We start from the raw sequence: 18613 nt of genomic DNA on the forward strand, positions 1-18613 counted from the left end.
CCGATTCGATATCTCAGTAATTAGTATTATGGGGCCCTATGGTCGATAGTGTGAAGTTATGTACATACCATACATCTAATCTATGGATCAAACATTAGCTATTTATCAAATCAATTTTCCATTTATTAGTTTATTTTATCGGCTATCTTCTATAACTTGACAAGAAGAAAAACAAGAGCATGGACATGATCGTGTTTTCGATTTTGATTTGAATCGAAGGCTATGGTATAGTATGAGTCTTCTGTGGACAAGAGTAGCAATAAAATCAAGTCAACTTTCGTCATCATCATCATCATCACACACACACACACACGCGCGCGCGCGGGGTGTTCAAAAATAGACGTCAAAACCTTATGTGGGTGATAGTGCTCATCATTCAAAAAAATGTCATATAAATATAGATCGAGAAATTGTTTCGTTTAGCCGCTAGCCGTTATTTTGTATGCTTTGTAAAAAAAGTATTATCTCTAGAAGTGGTAGAGCCAAACAAAAATTTGACACATCGGTTTGAATAGATAAGAGAAACATTAAACACATTGTGTTATTTTCTTTAATATTAACAAAATGGCTTTCGTTGAAAATGTTTGAAGTTAAACAACAAAATACAGTACTATTATAAAAATTTACTAAATACCAACTATTTTATTATTTTTATTACCATTTCAACGAAGTCCGCCAATGAATACGCGAACACGACCACTTTAAAGGTACGTTTGATATGCATCAGATATTTTACATTGGATATACACATGTTAAAAGATACTAACTATTATAATATTTTCCAGACATGTCACAGCTGAGTGACATCAGCAATACAAAATTGCAAATTAGTCGGTTCCTTGTAAATGTTTTATAACAATATTGGTGGTTTTTGTTAGTTGACTAAAAACTTTCAACAAGCGCCATTTTGTCAATATAAAAGTTCGTCCACCATTATAGGCGACTCTGAAATCAATTCGTCTGAACATATAAACTTCTTGGGCTTGATCTTGGACTCTAATCTTAACTTTCTTGTTCATATATATATATATAGGGTATGTAGCAAACTGAGCAGCGGAATTTTGTTATTGCGTAGATAGTCTAGTTTTGCCAATAGAGACATACTTTTGGCTGGCTATTATGGATGTATTTACCCCCACTTGGCGTATGGACTTCCAATTTGGGGCTCTGAAAATGCCAGGACACAGTATATATTTCGATTTCAGAAGAAATGTCTGAGAATTGTATTGGGTTTAGCAACCAACCAGTCATGCAGGGGGTATTTCCGTTCTAATCAAATACTTACATTTCCGAGCATATACATCCTTGAAACTTTAACATTCCTAAAGAAAAACATCCATATTTTTACCTCAGATTCCTCTGGACCTTACAATTTAAGAAAATCATTCCGTTTGCCAATCCCAAAGCACCTAACTTCATTTTTTGAAAATCAGTTGTACTATGCATCAATTAAATTATTTAACCATCTCCCCTTGGAATTGAGATCTGAAGCAGTAGTATGTAAGTTTAGAATGAAACTAAAGTGTTTCTTACTTGATAAGGAATTCTACTCTGTGAGTGATTATTTTATGTTTAAAACCATTTAAGTTAAGGCGTTAGGAATTAATGCTTATTTTGGCTGTTTATTTTACTTATACTGACAATTGTCATGCAATGTTTTATATTGTTAATTGACAAATAAACACTTTGATTTGACATTAAAGCAAATCACACAATTATATTTTTTAGTTCTCTTCTTATCTATCATGACCTATGTGCAAAGTGTCTGGAATCTGTAGCTTTCTAGTTCTAGATGTAATAAATTTGTTTATAAAAAAATACAAAATGGTGATGGTGGCTATCACAATATTGTGCAGTTGACTTGGGGCTCAGTTCATTCCTCTCTGTCTTTGAGAGTTACGCCGATTCAAGTGTCGGTTCTATAAAGTAACTGAATAGGCTATAAAGAAGTATTCATGTTTGAGTTTTCACTCTCAGACAGTGGAATAGATACTATTCAGGCTTACATGTACACAAAGCTTGTTCATTAATTCTATCCTAGTAATTTGATCTGAAAATTAATTTACTCTCTGTGAGTGACTTTAAAACGCGCCTTGCAACACGAACTGCACTGGAGAATGGGTATGGAGGAGTGATAGTTTTGGGTGGTGTTAGCGAAGTATCTCTGTTATCGTAGGCGTAGTATTGTTGTGAGGTGATATTTATTTTTGTCAGAACGAATACCTACTCTAAGATTAAAGGAGATAATGTTGGAGTAATTTAGGAAATTACACAAATTGTGTCGAAAGAGGTGGTTATACTACTCTTTTGAGGTAAGTATATGTTTCATACTGTTTGTAAAAAGTTAAATCCTACATAATTTAGGTTCAAGCATAATAATTTGTTGATAGTTGTTATTTTTGTTTAATACGCTGAATAGGAGTAAATATTATGTTAACAATTATCAGTGTTAGCTAAATTACACTTTATAATAAAAATGGCATGTATATTTTGTATTGTGGTGCAATAGCTGATATAGCCTATGGCCAATGGCCTGGTAGTATCTTTTGATTAATCGTTTAAGCCTCCAGCAACCATCATAATAATTTAACATTGTTGCACATAATTATTTCAGATAGCTAACAACAAAATTAAGAACTTTACAATTTACAGAATTGTATTTAACCCTAAAAGTGGCACATGGTATACTAACATAGGCTATTTTTATATTACGTAACTTTATAAGTAGGCTTATTAGCCTAAATATTATCTGATCCAAATGTAATCTTGGTATCAGTTTACAAAATCGTGACCATGGAAAGGTATGTTAATTTTTTTTTTCCTGAAAACTACAATTTTTCCTGAAAACAATAGTGAAGAAAAAATTCGTCGGCAACGAAAATCAAAGGAGTTACGATTTTTTGAAATCCTCTGAAAACTCTGTTTTTGACAGTACCTCTGGCAATTTTACTGAAATGATGACGTTAATCCTGTCAACGATGCCTGCCCGCTGCGCAGTGCTGCGCACTGCTTGCTCTTTTAGAAAAAAAATTAACTCGAGCTTGCAAAAGTCGAATCCCAGATCACGTGATGCCCCTGATCCTTAACCCTCCAAGTGTTGTTCGACAAAATTTTGTCGGTTATTTTCCATCCTTAATGCAATAATGGCCGAAAGGCATCAATATAATACAATGATATACTTTCCCCCCAGTTTATATGCACCTGTGATAATAATACTTGGCTATAAATGCCCAACCCATGAAAAAAGTCCATTTTTCATGGTCACGGTATTGTAAATAAATACCGTAATCTTTATGGTTGCAATGGTAAACTAATTTAACTTCTCAAATATCGGGTTTTATCACTATGAGTGCGGATCCTATAATTGTATATAACGCTGAACCTCCCGAAGAATGGAGTAACGTAATGTCTCACAGAATCAAAATTTTTTATTTAGTGTATAACACTAACTCTAATTTTATATCCTAATAGCATTTTATATAAATTCACATCTAGGCTATTGTAGTCTATTGTTAATAACACACTCCGGACACTAGAACGCAAGGGCTGTATCACATTAGCTTTTTTACAAAGCAGCAACTGGCGACATGAACACTATTTTCGTCTGTCAAGACATCTGAATTTTCATAAAACTACGTGTACATAATGTTTGTCATATAAACTATACATCTGTGAAACTGCATATAATTTGGGATTAAATGTTTATTTAGGATTGTTTTTGAATGTCCAAGCTATCCTCAGTATAAAATGGAATTTGGGATGAATAACAAAAAATCTTTTTTAACAGTTTTTGAAGCATTAAAAAATTATCTTGAAAGTAAAAAAATAAACAAAACATGTTTCTCTCTTCCTTTTTGAGACAAATTATGTGTAATAAGTTATATTTGGACCATTGATTGTAGTTAAATTAAGGCTACTATCTGTTACAAGACCCACATTATTTGTTGATTTATTAAATGGAAAGTGCTTGATAAGCGACTAGGACAGCAATACTGATGAAATAAAAGTGAGGAAAGGCCTTAAAAGCTAAACAACACAATCTTTCCTAAAGGGAGAAAATCTCTCTTTGATAGAGTGGTCAGCCCTTAGATAGGGTGGATGGCTCTTGAGTAGAGTACATAGCTTTCAGGTAGAGTAGTTAACGCTTGGGTAGAGTGTTTAGCTCTCTAGTTGGGCTATATGCGAGGGCTATCCCGAGGGGGTAGAGCAGTAGACTCTTTGGGTAGGGTGGTAGGCCCTCGAGTAGGTCCGTTGGCTCTTTGGTAGGTGAGAAAAAAAGGTAGTTAGATAAGTTTTTGTTAGCTTGAGAAACAAAATCACATTTCTTTACTGTTATTTTCATATTTTTTCAATAATGTTTTTCTTAAAATATCAGTATTTTAAGTCTAAGATAGGGAGATCATGGAACTCCCTAAATCGAGGTATTTACTCCCTCGTACAAGAATTTTTGTAGTAGGTCTTTTCTCACTTATTTTTCTTTAATAATTAACACTTATTAACTACTTTCCATAAAAAATCAACTTATCATCTGAAGTGGACTTGTAAACATTGACCAAAAAAAGCTTTAGAAAAATACATTACCGGGTAACCTAAAACACTGTGCCAATACAATAAAATTATGTACCACTTTAGGGTTAAAAGTTTGTAATAGCCTGTATGTTAAATCTGCAAAAAATCTGCATTTTGTACTTTAAATATTCATTTTCTGTTTTGATTATTCATGCATTTTTATCTTTGATAATTTATGGACTATTGCATAAATTATAAAATTATGTTGGCCAGTAACGTTTTGCACTTCATGCAAAAGTCTATTAAACCAACAATCTAATTTTAGTAACATTTTTGATGATACTAGAGTTATTCCATATGAAATCAACACTAAAATAAAGAAATTTACGTGAACACCTTAGAATTTTATTAAATTTGGTATGAAGGTAGTCCTTATATAGATTAGAAATATTGCTGATTTCCTCCCGAATACTTCAAATGGTCTCAAAGGTACAGCGATGTAATGTTTCTGAAGAAAAAATAAATAAATAAATAATGGATCCAACATATTTTGAAATCAGCATAACTTTTCTCCTTGTCAAGCTATAGAGATGGGAGTTGTGTCATTTTTCTGAGTTATAAATGTTTTTTCTTTTGATGTCCAGCATAACATACTTTGTCATAAGGTTTTTTGTTTAGTCAAATTTAAAATTTTGATTTTCTCTAAAAGTGTATTTTTGAAAATTAAAAAAAATTCCTATGAATAATTTATATTTTTGGTGATGGGTTCGTAGTTAAATAATAATTTAAGGAAGGGTGTTTACAAGTTTTTGTAAAAGTGCCATACTACACTTAACTTTCTTATTTAATGCTGCCATACACGTTCCGGCAAGCCGGACAGTTCTGTCTGAACAGTCCGGCGGAGACCGGCAGACAGATCATGTATGGGCTCCAGTTGGCCTGTCAGTATGGACTGTTGATTGAACGAAAATCTATTCGGTCATCCGACTGGCCGGAAGATGATTCAGGCGAGCCGGTGTGTGTGGGGATTTCTAGCCACCTGACCACGAGCCAGCGTAGTTGACACAGTTCTTGTAGGTTGTTCAGACAATATTTGTTTGTGGAAAATAAAATCATAGGAGTATCACGATAGGACGAAATGAGAAGCGGCTTACATACGGCTTGTTGAAGTGTGGAAACAGGTAGATTCTAACTGTACAAAATCTACTGTAATTTGAGGAGCAGCAACAAAAAAGAACTAAAGATGGCTTCACAGGTTTCAGGTATTATTTTGCCGTTCTTGCGGTAAAATGATTGTAGAATATTTAAGGTCCTCAAAACTCCTCCCAGTAGCTAAGAATCTGAGTGTTGCTGTTAAACATGCATGAGGGGATATCGCATTTCTCATCACAGTATCTTTTTCAATTAAAGGAGCAACCAATGACGAAAGGGTTAGGTACGTACCTTTATCCATTCAAAGGTAGTTGTGCCAAGCCTTTGGGATTCGCTTTAATTCACTTATTAAATGTGAGTAAGTACCCCTCTTCGAGAACCATGTTTACACCACAACTAGCGTTTTTTCGCTGTTTCCCGTTACCATTTAAGACTACCAATAAAGCCAAAATGGCGTTCGCATCTTTATCACTGGAGGACACTTCAATTACATAACACGCATTGCAAGTAATTCACTACACATAAAAATACCGCTTGCCGGACTGGATTCAACTAAAGGTGTATGGTGCGATCAGTCCAACTGTCCGCCGGTCTCCATCAGACTGTTCAGGCAGAATTGTCCGGCTTGCCGGTACGTGTATGGCGGATGGCGGCCTTTACTTAATTTTATTATGATGGTGATTATTATCATAATCATAATTTGAGTACTTAAAAGAGGGTCGCCCCTAAGACAGCAATTTCATTATTTACAAAGTAATTGTAAATTGTTATAATTGTTTTATATATATGCTCATAAATAATAATCAGGAGACTGATCTAGATGGTTCTTCAAGTCTTAGAGCCAAAAAAGGTTTTTAATTACTCAAATGGATGTGCTGTAAAAATAAGAAATCTAGTATTAACTTATCATATCATAAGCAAGGTTTTAGCTTAGAAGCAAGTGGCGTTTTTCTGCTACTGCCCATGAAAAGATACCATGTGAGAAGTTACAGGTTTAATAAAGAGTCTTGACCAAATTTTAACTCCTTTCCCACTCTATGAAGGTTGAATATTGATCTGAAATTAATTTTACCTTCTTTAAAAAAAATTATATATATAATAATGTTGTTAATTTTTATATTCTTATTATTTACTTTCAATGTATGCTTGCAAAACTCCTAAAATGTGTACCACTGAAGGTCAATGTACTCAGCACTTGAAGGGTTAAATAGAGGATTTAAGTAGAAGGCTAAATCTTTGCCATCTTAAACCCTTGCAGAAAGATGCCCTTGGGCAGAGGTGTGTCAGTCACTGCTGGGAGTATCAATGTCAATTGAATTCTTAGGTGTAAGAATAATCTGTTAAATCAATAGGCAATCTAGCAAGACCATCTCTTCTTTAAACTTAAATTCCTCTTAAATCAAACCTCTGCTTTTTCCCTTTGTCCATTCATTAAAAATGTTTTGTGATTCATTCGCTTTATTTGAAATTCTATTATTATACAGCTGTTTTTTTGGATTTTTGATGCTTTCCCTACAACTTAACAGAGGTCCGTCATATCTGGCTATATTTTAAGTGTTATGCTTTATTCAGTGGATATGGTACTGAATCATGGTTGCTTTGTTTTCATGAACCTCTCATTAATCCATACTACTCAACATATTTGCTGATCATCTTAATTTTTTTAGCAATCTTAATTTTTTGGGACAGGCTACATTAACATGTTAACTGCGGCAGACTGCCTTACAGCGCCTAAGCACATTGGGGTAGTTACACAGTATAGACCAGCAGTGAAGTTGTTAACTACATGTATTATAGCTCTACAATTATTTTACAGTAATTTATCATGTTGATTGTTGCAAACGCCTTATGGCACATTAAACTATTGGGAGTAGTCGGCCTTACGCAGTATAGATCAGTAGTGAAATTGTTAAGTGTAGTGTACTACTGTTGCTATGAAAATACTATATTTCTTATTGACCTCTGTCCCACTAATCTTCTCTGCTTGTTTTCTCTCTTGAGCTGAATTTTAAATTCTTAAATCTTCTCTTTGTCCGTGCAACTGACTGTTTTTTTAGTTTTATATTGAACACTGATAAGGTAATCAGTTTTCTGTGAATGAATATAATTTGTTTGTTTTGCGATGTCGAGCTGTGGAACATGCTAGTAATGACTAGGGTTTCTAAAAACTGATCTTGCTTTAACAGCAACAAAGCGAAACCATGTTAATGCAATAAAAACAATCATCCATAGCATAATAACTTTAAACCAAGTTCATTCTTAATCTTTGAAGTGATAATCAGGATCAAAATTTTGGTATCGACTCATCCTGAATTTGAAATAATTTATGATTAATAGTGTAATATAATTACTCTGAATTATCCAAGATTATCTTATATTTAAATTTATGGAATTTTATTTATAATTTTATGCTTTTTTCAATTTCTAGTGTTATGACAGTAGTTTAAATCCTACTAAAAAAAAACAAAAGTAAAGTTATAAAAGTTATGTATTTTAAACATATACTTGAAACCTAACACTTTGTACAGAAGAATCACAAATTAAATACGAATATACAAAACATAATGTATACACCCCAAACGTTGATGTGTTTGTCAGAATTTTTGTGATCTGTTGAATGGTTAAGCTCATTTATAGTTGTTTCTTACTCTTTTACGTAATAAGAAGTCTGCAATATTAGGTTTGGTATTGATGATCAGGTGTAGATATATTTGAAATATTTAATTACTGTTACTAATGAGATTTTTTTTGTTAGTTTGATTTTTGTTACTTTCGCAGTCATTTCTCTTTGAAATAACTTTCCAAAGGTCGTTCCAAAAGTTTTACAAATTTGTAAAATATTTTTTGCTTGCTCTATTAGGATTTATAGGCATTTAAAGTAGAAACTTTTGTAATCAGGCTTAAAGAAAAATGGCTGATGATAAGAATGTGTTTTTTGTATACGAGTTATGACTTCAGGGAATGATGTTTTTTATAATTTATTACTTGAGGAAATTACATTATTTTAATCAAATATAACTAAGCAAATTACATGTTTTAATAGAAATATTGCTTAAGGAAATTATGTATATTTAAAAATATAAATCTTTTCACTTACTTCAGTCATCTTTCACATACCATAAAAATTGCATATCCTTACCTTCAGACATTACTAGATATCCCCATATATGTACTTTAAATGACAATTACTTATGGAATGATCAAAACATTTTGTACACTTTTCTTGTTTTCAGAAAAAGTATGTTATTGATCTGTGGCTAAAATTATTTAAAAAAAAATTAACGCGATTGAGCCTTAACACTAGAAGGAGAGATCAGGTATCGACCAGTTCATGTTATCTTTTCATTCCCATTAAAATTCAAACATAAGTGATTGTGTATGACAATAGCTGTTACTAGTATGAATAAACTTAACTGGCCAAGCACTTAAGAAATGTAAAATAATAAAGCTTAAAGCTTGTGGCATGTAATTGTTATAAAATATTTCATGGTTTATAGGAAGAGGGATGAAATTACATTTACTGTTTTGGTTTCACTAGAAGTGCCTAGTCAGAAAACGTTTGTAGTGTTCATGAGTTGTTGCCATGTAGGGATCACGTGTTTTTATTTATTGTATGACACTGATAACTAAACACATTGTTCTCTACATTTTAAAAAAATACACAGGTAAGTTGTATTATATTAGTTTTTTTTTTAATAGTTGTCTTTTAAGTTGTATTTGTTTGCTTATAAATTCAATCACATTTAAAAGCTTAATTTAAAAATTACTGATACTTAATTGAAACCACAAATAATAATGTTTTTTCTAGGAAAATGGCTTCGACTGAAGAGGGAAACACCATTATCGAGGATTCAAACACATGGAGAGCATGGGCAAGAGCATTTCTGATTTGGGCAGTTGAAGATCCATGGACTTTTATATTCAACATATTTCTGATCCTTTCTCCACTACTTCTTATCTCACTATACTTATCCTACAGGCTGTCAGATGACATTGAAAATCAGCGGAAGGATAAAAAGAAAAAAGTAAAGCGTGACTCAAAAGGGAAGAAAAAAAAGAATAAAGGTGTGTATTTTCACTAATTATTGTACAGCAAAAAATAGAATATGAGGGCTATTTTAATGAAGTAAAGTATATGATTTATGATTGTATTTTGTTAGATGCTCAATAAGTGATCGCTTTGTTTAAAGTTTGCTATTGACGATGAAAGGTTTGAAAGGATAATAGGATTTTGGACATTTGCCATCGTTACATGCCACAAAAAAGTTACAAACTTTTTTATAACAATAACGCAGGCAAATGTCTGAAATCCTATAATATTTTCAAGCGATGATTAAAGATGTACATACTAAGATCAAATAAGTATAAATTAAATAAAGTTTGAATTTGTAACTACAAAAAGTGGTCTGAAGTGATACCTTGGACCTGACTTAGTCAGTAACTTTCTTTGCAGCATCAAGATGTCCTGAGTTCTGTTACAGCTCCCCCACAGAATTAAGCCATATCTAAAAACAGACTGGAAATAGGTAAAGTAAGCTGTCCTGACTAAGTTTTGGGGTACTACATAATTCAAACATCTAATTAGATATATAACTTGGGACAATCTATAACTTTTGTAATCTATATGTGGACTCCCAAGATAGCTGACTGTCTATATAAATTCCCAACAATTTTGCAGGGTTACAGTTATTGTTTATTGGAGTTAGTGGATTTAGTTTAAATTAAGTATTATGTTTTGTGTTTTTCTTTGGACAATAAGATCCCATTCAAACTGAACCAGGTGACTGCATCTCTCAATGTTTTATCAACCAACTTCTTAAGCTCAAAGAACTCTTACCTGAAATCTGCATAAGGAATGGTTTTACATTTGACTGCTAATGGTAAATCAGTTATATAAGTGATAAATAACAGGGGAGCAAGGACTGAGCCTTGTGAAACACACCATTTAACAATAACCTCACCTGACCATTTGTCATTCATCTATACCATTTGTGTACAATTTTAAAGGTAAGATTAAAAAATGTAGGCACAAGTCATGGAAACTGTAGTATTTCAATATTTTTATGAGAATTTTGCTGTCAACACAGTCAAAGGCTTTGGTCAGGTCACACAAAGTAGCCTGAGCATATGTTTTATCTCCAAAAGTTAGATACATTCCAAAGTCATATTTAGTAGGATTTAAGAGATTATTTGATTCCAAAAAGTTCTAATTTGTTCATATACTATTAGTTCTATATGACTAATACCGGAATTATTGAAATAGGTAGGTAGCTCTGTGGTTGGTTTTTGGGGTCTTTTTTATAGACCGGACACACCCAATAAACTTTAAGAACATCTGGAAAATTGCGTTTATATCATAGACTATTAATACATTCAGCCAGGCTTGGGGTTATGCTTTTCAATAGATTATTTGACATGTGATAAACATCAGTACTTTCAGATATTTCAATTTTCTCACAACTGTCAAGACATCTTTTGGTGTAATTTTCTTCCAACTTAAACTTACAATGGCATTATGATTTCTCTCATCAAGAGGTTCACACCTACTACAAGTAGAGTTATTGGCTTTTAGTTTTATATTCTGTACAGAATCAATGGAATACTTATTATATATGGGTTACTTAGGTTCCATATCAGACGTGACGTTTTCTTTATATTCTCTATTACTTTTAACAACATTCCAAGCTACTTTGCATTCATTAGTACTATCTTTCATTTAAATATCCATATTACTATTTAAACCATATAGGTTGAAACCAAATGTACTAGTTTATTTTAGTTTTGAGTGGCCAGTGAGCCCAGCTATCTAGAAACAGCCCATAGAACTTCTGGATAAAATGTTGTCAATGATCTGTATTCACTACATAGCAGTAACTTGACATACTTGAGATTCAATCCTCTTGATTGATTGTTCTCTACCCATTTCAAAATCAGTACATAGTAAATCACAATAGGTTACTTTAATGTTTTTAAAAGTATCATAATTTCATGGCGGTTATCAGTAGCCTTTTAAGTAAAACATGCAATTAAGTATCCTATTCTCAAAATATTGTTTAACTAGGGGGTATATCAGTCTGGCTTGATAAGCTTGCTTGTTTTCTTTGAACTAGGCAGGCCTCTATATTATGTTTATAACTTTAAATTTATAATGACAGTTTTGCTGCAGAAGAGGGTTTAGAAATATAGCCTTGAAAATTGTTTAATATAACTAACAATCTATTATTGAAGAACCACAAAAATAGAAAATCATAAGAAAGAGATATCAAATATATTAAATCTGACTATCTTGGTAAACATTGTCACAAAATTAACAAATCATTTTATAAACAAAGTTATCAAACTGACTAACCGGCCGATCCTTCAAAATTAGATTTAATGGCATATAAAAGCAATAAAGGTATCATCAGATTCCAAATATGCTGACCATTTAAATAAATAATACTGGCCATACATACACGAATACCGAAAGCAATATTGAAATTTTACACACATGCAAAAAGTCACCTATTGTCAACTTTAGAGCATTTTGAAATTTACGAAAGAGCCAAAATTAATCCTAATGTATTATTAAATGACAAAGCTTTCTTAACTAAAATAATAGAACTTTAATAGAATTTTAAACAATATGAATTGATCACGTATAAAAATTAAATACACAATTTAGCCACCAAGGTAGTTAAAACATATATCAATTTGGTTTTATTATGTATTTACTTCCTTTATGTACCTTGTGTACTTCCTTTAACCTACAAGTACCTGATGATTGATTCTTTGAATCCAAAATGAAATAAAAAAATACAAAGTGTTCAAAGATTTTTTTTGTTAGTTGTGTTTAGAAAACTTTTAACTGAGACATTAATTCAATGATGAATAATTGCTTATAATTATTAATTATTTATAGATGGTCATATTGTTCCCATGTCTTATTGATACTGAGGTATTGAAGAAAATAATAACCTAGACTTGGTTGCAAATTATAAGCCAATCACTTTTATCTTCCATTGGAAAATTGTTCAAGAACCTTGTATTGGCCAGATGAAAGCCATTCCTTGTCAACCCAAACGGATTTCTAACAGCTCTCTAAGTTCAGCCTCGTCTTCACTCTAGGAACCAGATAAAAACATTGAATCTGAGTTCTCAGATACGTTCTAATTTCAATCCTCGTTCTACAATCAACTTGTTTTGATTAAACAAACTTCCTGTTAAAATAATATCTCGAACATTTACAAATTAATTTTTCTGTTTTACCGAACCACCATAGACCTACAGTTAACCGCCCATTTGCTTCATTTCAGCACCTCTATTTACAAATTTAATAAATCACATTAATGTATTTAGTAAATCACATTACAATAGTACTTCCAGAAAAAGGTCATTTTTAATTACAAGGCATTGTTTGAGAAAGGAAACTATTCTTGGAAAATCTTATTCATAAAGTCATTTTAATTTAACTCAAAAGTTTAGTTATAAAGATATTTGGCAAGGCAAAAATATTTTAAGTTAGTAAATAAAATGAATGGATTAAATAGATTTTAGGTGTGGGGAAATTGTTATATTTGTAGGATGGTTGATTTCATAATGTAGGGGTTTTCAAATTGATATTGAATTATTTACTACTTGTTCATTTTACAATAAGAATTTTACCAAATTGTATATGGGTCTTTCTGCGTTTTATGCCTTTTTTTGGGTGGGGGAGGGGTTTTTGTCCTGGGAGAAATAGCCTAGTTACGTCCCTGACTGTATGGGGGAAAATTTGTTTTGCATATAATATTCACTCCTAGACGTGTCGACAGTTACTCTTGCTCCCCCTTAGGCCTGCTCCTGTGAGATACCACACTAGTTGTTATGTTATTTCCAAGTCACCTTAGGACCTGTTTAAAGTCTATATGTTGTGATTTCATATTTTAAGTTTTTTAAATAATTACAAAAGGCGCAATAAGGGATTAGAATAATTAAGTCTGTGCATGTGTGAAACGATAAAAATCAATATAAAAATACTTTACAAACTATAATAAGAACATCTTAAAATTGAAAACATATGTTAGAGCAAAACACTCATCCTTTTATGTATAGGCATTGATATTGCACTAAATTATGTGTTTTGTTTTCAGATGGTTGATATCTTACGGACAAACATAAGTGAGTGATTGTTCAGTGTAAATACATTCATAAATGCCATTTTTTGTATTGTAAGTTTCTACAGATTATTAGAAGACTTAAATATTGTATTGCAGTTTGTTAATTTAGTTCATATTTATGTCATTCCAACAGTACTCTCCCCCCATTTCCTGCTTTACTAAAGCAAAGACAATGTTCGGTATTCTTTCCCCCTACTTGTGCCATTGTAAAAAGTTGGATTCATCAGGTTAATGTTTGAACACCATTTAGTTTTAAACTACAGAATGGAAATGTAATGTATGACGGTCAGTAAGAGAAGTCACCACTGATTACTTATTATTAGAATAACATGTTACTAGTAACACCCTGTTATATTAGTAACAGCTGAGTTATATTTTGCAGCTATGCAAGCTGGTTAACAGAATAAAACGTTCTCATTGTCTCTACCATTCAAATAACGAATTTAAGATGAAACTTGAGCTCAATAACTTAAGTTCAATATCAGGAAATATTTCAATATCATTCACTCACTGACAAAATGTTTATTTGCACTTGCCATTGTACCATAGAATTCCACGCAACTAGGTTTCTCATGTAGTAAAAAAAAACCAATAAAATGAATATAAATGTTATGTTTTAGATTTTGAGAGCATTTTTGGAATCTCAGTTTGACAAAATGATCTCAATGTATGTCTTAAACAAAAGTGGTTTATTTGATCCGTCCCAGCTATTGCCTTCATGATGGCAAATTGGCAACACATGCTTGACTTTGGCTTTGCAATTCAGTTATGTACTCTAATATATATATTGAATACCTGAAATTGTAAATATTTTCATTCAACATGTAAGTTTTTAAATATTGAATGGTAGTAATATATCACTGTTCTCTTGAAAAATCTCGTTTTTACATATTAAATTCAGTAATGCTATAAACTAAAAGGAATTTCTTTTATTTAAACTGCGTAAACTAATTTCTATGAAAATTTAAATTGGAGATTCCGTAAAAAAATGTACAGAAGGAAACAAAACTGTTTAGATCTAGCGTACTGAAGCAAAATAATCTAGTTTTTGAGGTACATGGCTAAGAATTTCTATAAACCTAGCAGTTCTGCGCCCTCAAAATTAAAAATACCCTCATTTTATTCAAAAATATATTTTGAATTAAACACAATTTGGTTGTATCAAATCATAGGAATTTGTTTTCTGAATCAGAATGTTTTCTTCAGATATTTTTCTTTTCATTGGTTTTTAAATATGTAAAGTATGTTCATATTCCCCTAATCATAAAAAATATCCATGCTTAGGCACAACGTCATGCAAGCAAATATAAAGTTAATGCCAACCACTTCTCACCTCTTATTGTAGTCCTTGTATTCATTTCAATGATCTACTATCACATAGTTTCATTTTCAACATTTAACAAAGTTGTAGATTAAAATCCTCATGAAAGCTAATTTTTCAATTAAATTTTTGAAGAATGAAGTCCTTTTAAAAAAATAAAAAATGTCATAAGATGAATGCATCGACATGTTATAATAAAAAACTTGGAGACTAGAGAATGTTTTGACAATAAATTAAGAATATAATCTAATCCAGTATAATCGTAACTTAGCTTGTCAGCTAAAGTTAAGTATGTCAATTTACAATAGTTTAAGACATATACATTGAAAGTCCAAAGATTTATTTGGAGGGGGAGAGAGCGAGCAGGTTATATTGGAATAGAACTACAGTTTCTATAAATGTTTAAGCTTTTTTTATAGTTAAAGATCTGTTTGCAATTACAATGCAAGTGTTAATATGTTTGTACTGATATTTTATTGTTTATTTACGTCATTGTGTAGTTAATTAAGTCTATAATCCAATTATTTCTACACCTTAAGCTCTTAATAGTCACTGATTCAAAAAGTTGTTATATAGTGCAGAATAAGTGCTATAGACATACTCACGCACAACCTGTGACATTTTTTTAAATTTTCGTGTAGTTTATTACGTTACTACTAGATTTGTTTTGTCATATTGTTACAACAGTTTAATTTGTTTAATTTTAGTAAGATAATAAGCATAATTCTTTATTTTAAGAAAACTATGTACATTGTATTGCAAACATCATGGAAACACACAGATATGTTTGATATAAAAATAAGCAATCTCTACCACATTCAAACATAGATAATATAACATTCACTCGTTCATTCACTATTATCAGACTTGAAATTTATGTGAACATCTGTCAGGAACTCATCAACAGAATAAACACACATGCACCAAGAGGCGTTTTAGATAAGTTTGAAATTTCCTGAAATGTTTATTATTTATTCGCACTTAAGCATATCCATTATTTAATGGAACACCAATTTGTTTTAGAAGTTGTTCTTTGTTGATGTAGTCAATAGTTTCTTCTACCTATGGGTAAAGTCAATAACCCAAGCTTCATAAATAATCTACATAACTACACAAAAGAAGTGAAATAATATTTAATAAACATTGAAGTATCTATGGTGCTTGTTTAATGGCAACAAACCAGTGACGAACACAATTAAGTATTTTTTGTTATTGAAAACTTCAATTATTATACCGTTAAGAGGCGTTTAAGTAATTTTTCTACAGTACTGATTATGTATGAATTTGTATGTAAGTAATGCTACATTTATTATTTTTATAAAATGAAATAGTTTAAGATTATTATTGTGTAGCTTAAGAAGAAGGGACTGCAGAACTAGGAAGACAAAAGTTTCATAACTAGTTTACACACATACACACTCAGAAAATGGCCAGAAAATAAAGCACGTTTGACTAATGTCAATTGATAGTTACACCTAAAAATATTAATGTATTAATACATGGAGTGACAGTTTAATTAATTATCCACCAAAATTAAAGTACATGGTTTTTTGGGCAATTATTCAATTGTGTTGTGTCTAGCACATAGAGGGGCTTACTTAGGTCACATGGATTGTGTGTTAGGTACACAGCAGTCCACAAAATACTGATCATGTGTGAACAATATTACTGCACATTAAGACTTCTAAGATACAGAAATACTTAAAGAACTAAATTCACCCTTTTCATCTGATTTCTTACTGTTTACTGTGTTATTACTGTGTAATGGCCATATGACTGTTTTAATTTTTTGCACATAAATAATGTAACAACAGAGCCTGTGCTAATATATGATTACTAGTTTTGTTGATACACACCAATACATTTGTTTTAATTGTTTATTTATGTTCTACCACCAAACAACTTGGTTTCATTTTAGATATGTTACAATTTCATCATGTGCTGCAGATGTAAAGTCACAATGAGTATAGTACTATAAAGGCACTAATATAATACTTGTTAATGTTTGAACATTGATAGAAATCTTGGCTGCTATATGCTTAGCACTGATTCCAAAAACACTAAAATGTAAGTTGTACTAGCATATTAGTTTTATGTAAAGCCTAATGCATCAAGTTGAGAGCACTTTCTCAATTAATTAGGATAGACAACTAATATCTACAACAAAATTAGTATTTGTTTCTTCAAATCAACCGAAAAATATGTCAAAATGGTTTTTTGGATTTTTTAAAGTATACTTTCTTTAAATGTTCTTTCATTTTGACAGTAATAACAATATTTGTTCTGTGTGTCTGATATTAAATGTGAAAGTCTATGTAATTTTTATTCAACATGATTTATAGCTTTTTCTTAGAAGATTCATTGATTGTATTTTCACTGTTAAATTGTTTGGCTTGCATATAGAGTCATCGCTGGATAACACACTTATCACATGGCAGAGGTTTTGAATGTTCTTTTTTTTAACTTCCAATAAAATTACATAACTTTCCAGAACAAGGCAAGAGGAGAACTTGTATTCAATGTAGTACATATGTACAAATTAAATGAACGTGCTTTACTTTCTAGATGGCACTTGTATTTATACCCAAATATAAATTTGTAGATATAAAGCCATTTTACAAAAATTTGATGTATTAAGTCTGTATGTTTTAATTTTGTGATAGGTTGATATTGTGAAAATATATAAGTACAACTTTTACAGTGTGACTTGAATTTCTTTTCCTTTTCCTCTTGTAGCTTTAGTTTATAAACTTATAATTTTATTCATATTACTCATTTTTTATTTTGTGAAAAGACAAAGTATGACTCATAATGTTACATTGTATCTCTCACTATCACTCGCCAGATGAATTGGTTGAGTGAAAACTTGTCAAACAGATAACAGTAGGGGCACCAATTTGGTCTTGCCTTAAACAAACTGTCAGGTACTTTCTTAGAGTAATCATACCCGTATTTAGTAATTGTGAAGCCCTGTAACAGTTGAGCCGGTGTTAAAAATTAAAGTTTTTAATAGAAATTTACAAAATTACACGCCCAAGACAATGAGTTTTAAGCTCCATAATGTGACCAATGACAATTGTTTTACCGTTGATCAAGAATACAAGTTAAGATTGTAATTTGATTATTGTAATTTGACTTTTATTCATTTAATTAAAAAGTTCTAAAATTACATACTTAAAAATATTATACTTGCAACTATCTTTTATAACAATCGAATCACAAATTTCTGACATAAAAGTTTTTATAGTTGTAGTTTAGAAAAACGTCAAAAGGCAGTACTTTTTTTCATTGTTTTTTTAAATTAAAACTAGAAGTCATTGTTTTAAATTATTTGCTTTATATGAGTAAACGCAGATATGAACAGGCTAATTTTTATTGATTAATTGTAGCTTTACTAGTTAGATCGTGGTTCAAACTGGTCGTAGTTCAAACTTGGTTTTCTATACTTTTTTTACCAAAGTAGTAAAGCGATAGGTGGTGTGGCGCTGAGTAT

General features: G+C 31.2%; 1 long non-coding RNA gene across 1 annotated transcript; it reads left to right on the plus strand.

Annotated features, from left to right (window-relative positions):
• Positions 1–1877: 1877 nt before the first annotated feature.
• Positions 1878–17818, plus strand: LOC124369182. Its single transcript, XR_006923046.1, has 3 exons — positions 1878–2312; positions 9470–9726; positions 13773–17818. It is a non-coding gene; the product is annotated as an uncharacterized LOC124369182 (long non-coding RNA).
• Positions 17819–18613: the final 795 nt, after the last annotated feature.

This window comes from Homalodisca vitripennis, chromosome X, assembly GCF_021130785.1.
Source record: "Homalodisca vitripennis isolate AUS2020 chromosome X, UT_GWSS_2.1, whole genome shotgun sequence".
In the NCBI taxonomy this organism is placed as follows: domain Eukaryota; kingdom Metazoa; phylum Arthropoda; class Insecta; order Hemiptera; family Cicadellidae; genus Homalodisca; species Homalodisca vitripennis.